The sequence below is a fragment of the Schistocerca piceifrons genome, chromosome X, assembly GCF_021461385.2.
Source record: "Schistocerca piceifrons isolate TAMUIC-IGC-003096 chromosome X, iqSchPice1.1, whole genome shotgun sequence".
NCBI lineage: Eukaryota > Metazoa > Arthropoda > Insecta > Orthoptera > Acrididae > Schistocerca > Schistocerca piceifrons.
The window spans coordinates 769,611,397-769,617,942 of NC_060149.1; the positions used below are offsets into that span (position 1 = coordinate 769,611,397).

Genomic DNA, 6,546 nt, shown 5'->3' on the forward strand with positions numbered 1-6,546 from the left:
CAGAAAACACAGTGGCTGATTACCTCTAATGGCTCGCTGCTACATCGGTACACCTTGACTTCGACCAACTAGCAGAGGCACAAGCAACTGACACCGACCTTCAAAACCTGCTATCTGTACACACAACGGGCCTCCTGCTCAAGCAGTGCATTATTGCTTGCACAACCAAACTAGTTTGGTGCGACATATCCCATAGTAGACAATGACCAGTCATCCCACAGAACTTCAGGAAGACAGTGTTCGACCTCCTCCACAACTTTTCTCACCCCAGAGTACGTCCGATACTTAAACTCATAACAGAACGTTTCATTTGGACTAACATTAAACAGGACTGCGCTGCATGGATGAGAGCCTGCATCCAATGCCAGTGGGCCAAGACAGGCTGTCACGCTCAACCACCCTTCAGGAAATTCCCTATCCTGAAGGGCCATTTCCAACATTTCCATATACACCTGGTGGGGCCACTCCCAGATTCAAGCGGATACAGGTACATCTTGTCAGCCATAGACAGGACAACTTGATGGGTGGAAGCCATACCCCTGACTGATATCTCGGACAACAGTGTCGTCCGAGGTTTCATCACACTATGGATTACACACTTTGGCTGCTCGGAGTCCCTGAAAACTGCCCGGGGCTGGCATTTTCAGTTGGCCCTGTTCTCTGAGCTCCGCACCTCTGTTCGTGCCACCAAGTCCACAAAACGGCCTTCCATCCTCAATCCAAAGGAATTGTGGAACAGTGGCACCACACCCTCAAGACAGCACTCCCATACCACGACCAGGAATGGATGGAGGTCCTCCCCTGGGTGCTGCTGGGCATACGAGCTGCCTGCAAAGAAGATCTGGATGTCTTGCTGGTGGAGGTGCTCTACGGGGAATCGATCACCCTCCCAGCAGAGTTTGTATCACATACCACCAACCCTGTGGACATCAACCTAATAAAACTGTCAGGGATCACATCTTCCATGTCTGCATCCCACCACCATTCCACACTGACCATCTTTGTGTGCAAGGACCTCCAATCGTGTACACAAGTCATGCTGAGGACTGATGCTATCAAACCAGCACTCCACCATGCATACAATGGCCTGTACAAGGTGTTGAAACGAGGGCTGAACACTTTTGATATCTTGCAAGCTGGAAAAACGACAACAGTGTCACTGAACCAACTAAAACCGGCGCGGACTTAAGTGGACATACCCGGCGTTTATGCTCCACTGGCCCCAGCTCCAGGCCCCTCAAGTCAATTTACAGTTGGCCTAGACCTGAGAGACCAACGCCCAGAAGACACTGCAGGACTCACTACTCATAGTTAGGGCCAAGTTCAACAATAGACAGTTGGGTTACAGCATGGTCTCGATGTCATTAGAGCCCTCCACACCCTTTCCACCTACAATGCTCATATCGGTCCGGGAGCACTTCATAACAACAACAGACACCGCCGCCGGTGCACTCCCACCTCACCGGGCGATGCACCACCAGCCACCAACACGTCAACGGACACTGCCACGACCCCATCGGCACTGCCGCTGATGTCACAGGCTGGCCGCATCTACGGCCGCCCAGGCACCTGGCGGAAAACGATATGTGAGCCCACACCATTGCCAGCGGGACAACGCATCACAATGTACACCAGTCACTGTGTTTTCCACTTTTTTTTGGGGGGGGGGGGGGGGACTCTTTGGGGGCGTAGAACCTGTGGTTCTACCCCAATAATATCGTTTCCCTACTGCAGCAAGAACAACTGTATCTTTGCCAGATCGGTTCGCTGTAGTATGCGCTCTATGCTAAACACATTGTGTATACACTGTGAGGATAAAAGCATTATTAATAAGTGATGAGAGTGTGAGTGATTATTTATCGTTGTGATTACCACACCTGCTCCCCAATACCTACATACAGGCATCTAGGATAATAGAAATGGGGACGCTCAACTACCGAGCAATCTGACAGATATCTCTATGGTCTCGGTACCATTATCCTTTGTGAGTCCAAGGTGCCCCACGGAGGTAAAAAGAAAGGGAGGTGGCACCACAGACTTATGCTGTAAATTGTTTTGAGGCCAGAGTGGACACCATTTTAAGTAGCCCAAAACATTAGCAGACTACTGTTTACGAGTGCTTCTTGTTCCTTATTTCCACTGTATGCACTTAACAGCTGCTTTAAATACTAAAAATTATAGAGCTTACATTAATACCATAGTGTCAGGAAGGCAATTTCGAACGTTTATCTGTTCTTGAATGCGTATTTGCTCAATTAATACGACACCGTCAGAGTGATGTCATGGGGAAGTGTTACCGTGGTGAACTATGGGGGTACGAATGCGGTGAACCTAATGTTTTGGGCTAGTTAAGATGGCGGACATCGGCTTTTGACGTAATGCCACCTCCCTTCCTTTTTTTACCTCCATGGTGTTCCCATTTCTAGCTACTGTTCAGATTGGGAAGTCGAGGAACCAATTCAAAAGAACTGCCCGCTGAGTATTTGTTACAAACGCATCACTCTTTTTTACGATTTGTTATAATTAAATGTCACCTAATGACCTATCGGCGCTGAAAAGCCTTCAGTTCGTCACTTTATAGTTGTCACTTCGCTTGCTGTAGTGCCTTTAACCTATAAAATAACGTCGAAGTATATTTGGTGCGCGGCTACCACCATAGTGATCGTTTCAAAGTATCAAAAATACGAAATTCTTCACAAAACGAAGCATGCGTTACAAAAATCCCCATAGGCGATTAGAATATTGTAAAGAAATAGCTGCAGCAATCACCTGTATTCGAAGTAGTGTGCGGTGGATGATTTAAGGAAGAAATTAAATGGGCTACAAGGAGTCTATAGAGATATGGAACGTCAAGTGTTAATAATAAATTGTAGGTTATGTAATTGAAAGAAATGTGTTTATGTATACTCTAAATAACCCAGTCTAACCTTCACAAATTTCTTCTTAAGTGATTTACATTTTGGTTCATATGTTTCTTGAAGTATACGTGAAATGGAACGTTGTGGGATTCGTGTTCTGTCTTGCAAGCTGGAACAGCTTTCGCCTGTTGCTAAAAAACTGAACCTAACCACTAGACGATCTTCGGCAGAAATGACGTTCGTGGTTTAAAAGGGGAAACACGTGACCTTTTACGTAATTTTTTAGGCTTAGCACGACACATTTGAAGCGTTTATTCTTATAATCAAGTAAAAATATTTGCATATGTACTTTATATGATAAATCTGTTCTGTTTTCCGATTGCAGTAAACCATAAAAAGACAACCGTAGGGTATAAGAGACAGAACAACACACAAACAAACATCACGCAAAATACCTATGTAAATATTTGCTCTTGGTAGTGAGAATACTTTCTCGGAACACGTCACGTTAAGCATCAAATGATACGTAAATACTGCAGTCTTTCTTTATGTAAAGGCCTTCCAAAAACTTCTATTATAATGAATGAAATTAAGAAATTACATTTCTTATACGAGTATCTTGTTAGCAAATTTGGGGGCTACTTTCATAAGGGCAAACTGAAATGTTTATTAGCCCACTCCCAGAGGATTTCGTAGTTCATTATGTCTTCACGCTGTAGCTCATTCTAGTGTAGATTTTGAGCATTTCTTGCTATCCACGGTTTCACCCACAATTGTTTCCATTTCTCTTTCTTTTCAAGCAAAGTGCTCGCCACAAACATTAAATTAACTGCTGTTGTACAGATGATTAACTGATCGGCAACCATTTTTGAGCAACTAGGACGAAAACTTTTATGATAGTGTAGCTCCAGTGGAGTAGTTCGTTGAAGTATCTTGACAAATATCTCGTAAAAAAGCGTTTGTGACAAATCTTCAAGGCACCGTTGTTTCGAACTGGCTTCTCCCGCCTTCCCGAGGTGAACACCAGAAATGGGCACCCTGAACTCGCGAAAAGATCATAGTAGCGTGACCATAGAGACATCTATCGGATTGCTCGGTAGTCGAGCCTTCCCACTTCTGTTAGCCCTAGACGCCTGTCAGCTAACATGACCACAGAGACTAGTTTCATCCAGTTGTTTCATTCGACTGAAAAAACCAATTGAACGAAAAAAACAATCGATTGTAAAAAACAGTTGGGTGTCCCATCACTAATAGAAGCCACAGACGCTGTGCAAGTTAGTAGTGGCTCCATAATGGTGTGGGCTGTGTTTACATGGAATGGAATGGATCCTCTGGTCCAGCTGAATCGATCATTGACTGTAAATGGTTATAGTCGTCTACTTGGAGGCCATTTGCAGCCATTCACAGACTTCCTGTTCCAAAACAACGATGGAATTTTTATGGATGACAATGCACGTTGTTACTCAGCCACAGTTGTTTGCAATTGGTCTGAATAACTTCTGGACAATTAGAGTGAATTATTTGGCCACCGAGATCGTCCAGCATGAATCCCATTGAACACTTATGGGACATGATCGAGAGGTGAGTTCATGACAATATCCGGCACCGGCAACACTTTCGCAATTATGGATGGTTATAGAGGCGGCATGGCTCAATATTTCAGCAGGGGACTTTCAATGACTTGTTGACTCTATGCCACATCGAGATGTTGCATACACTGGGGAAGAGGAGGTCCGACACAATGTTAGGAAGTGTCCCATGGTTTTTGTCACCTCAGTGTATAGTCGACACAGCTTACTGACGATATATAAACTAAATAAAAACCTTAAACTATAAAGGCGTATATTCCGCACGTTTCTAACGAGCCCATTTGACAATCAGCGATACCAAGGACGGCAGTGATGGGCCTGAAGATTGTGGATGATTCACAAGGTCGCTGTTAATATAGTACCTGTTTATAGTAACTGTTGTTTGATGCAACAGGTACTTTCCTGTTTATATTGAATTTGAACTTACAAACGTATAAGGAGTTTACAATTAACTGGCATAGGCAGCTGGGACTAATTACAACCAACACTATTTAAACACACAGTAAATATGAACAAGTACATTAGCGTAACTCACATCAATTTTAAAGCCCAAAGAGCGTGAGAATCCTCTACCTACAAAGAAGTTCCACACTTCAGTCCATTTACGTGGGAAAGTCTTGCCTGCCCAATAAACGATCCCGGTCGAAATCATTATTTCCAAACTTCAATGTCAATGGTGGACCTGCACTTTGTGAACTTTATGTTTTTTCTGTATACTTCTGTGTTTCTAGATTTATAAAACACTTCATGTTTAGTACTCTGTTGCCACATAGCCCCCCCTCCCCCCATCCCCTATGCAGTGCGGAGCACTATGTCAATCAGGGGGTGGAGTACTAAACATGTAGTGCGTTATAAATCCAAAAGCACGAAAGTATACAGGAAGAAAAACATGAACTGCAGAAGGATACAATATCAATATCAACATGTAAGAAAATAAAAATTAACTACCTAAATACCTGAAACTTCCTGGCAGATTAAAACTGTGTGCCCAACCGAGACTCGAACTCGGGACCTTTGCCTTTCGCGGGCAAGTGCTCTACCATCTGAGCTACCGAAGCACGACTCACGCCCGGTCCTCACAGCTTTACTTCTGCCAGTATCTCGTCTCCTACCTTCCAAACTTTACAGAAGCTCTCCTGCGAACCATGCAGAACTAGCACTCCTGAAAGAAAGGATACTGCGGAGACATGGCTTAGCCACAGCCTGGGGGATGTTTCCAGAATGAGATTTTCACTCTGCAGCGGAGTGTGCGCTGTAATGAAACTTCCTGGCAGATTAAAACTGTGTGCCCGACCGAGACTCGAACTCGGGACCTTTGCCTTTCGCGGGCAAGTGCTCTACCATCTGAGCTACCTAAGAACGACTTACGCCGGGTCTCATTCTGGAAACATCCCCCAGGCTGTGGCTAAGCCATGTCTCCGCAGTATCCTTTCTTTCAGGAGTGCTAGTTCTGCAAGGTTCGCAGGAGAGCTTCTGTAAAGTTTGGAAGGTAGGAGACGAGATACTGGCAGAAGTGAATCGTGCTCGGGTAGCTCAGTTGGTAGAGCACTTGCCCGCGAAAGGCAAAGGTCCCGAGTTCGAGTCTCGGTCGGGCACACAGTTTTAATCTGCCAGGAAGTTTCATATCAGCGCACACTCCGCTGCAGAGTGAAAATCTCATTCTGCTACCTAAATACCTGTTCAACAATGTCATAGTGCAATTATCTGTCACGTAAAAAAGCACCTTAGTGTACGTAGTGATACATTCATGATATCACTTCATGAGTCATATAAATTTGACGTCCACACCAGATCATCACAACAGTGTAATAAAAAGAGAAAGAAAGAACAAAATTTATTTTATCTGTGTATGGCGTAATATAACACTTAAAGCTATTCCATCATGTAGTCCTCCAAAAGGTCCTGTGGCCTGTGCCAGCGTCCAGAGCGTGGCTGGGTCGCATCAGCAGTCTCCTCGGTGTGGGCGTGGTCTGGAACTGACTGTTGCTGCTGGGCGTAATGTGAATCCCTGGAGTCATCTTGCATGTCGGAAGTAGCCTGTGAATATCGAATCGTGTCCCCATCTTGCACTATCTATGCTGATTTCAGCCTATATTCCG

At 44.7% G+C, this 6,546-nt stretch overlaps 1 non-coding gene across 1 annotated transcript; it reads left to right on the forward strand.

Annotated features, from left to right (window-relative positions):
- Positions 1 to 5,968: 5,968 nt before the first annotated feature.
- Trnas-cga lies at positions 5,969 to 6,043 on the forward strand. The gene has a single exon. It is a non-coding gene; the product is annotated as a tRNA-Ser (tRNA).
- Positions 6,044 to 6,546: the final 503 nt, after the last annotated feature.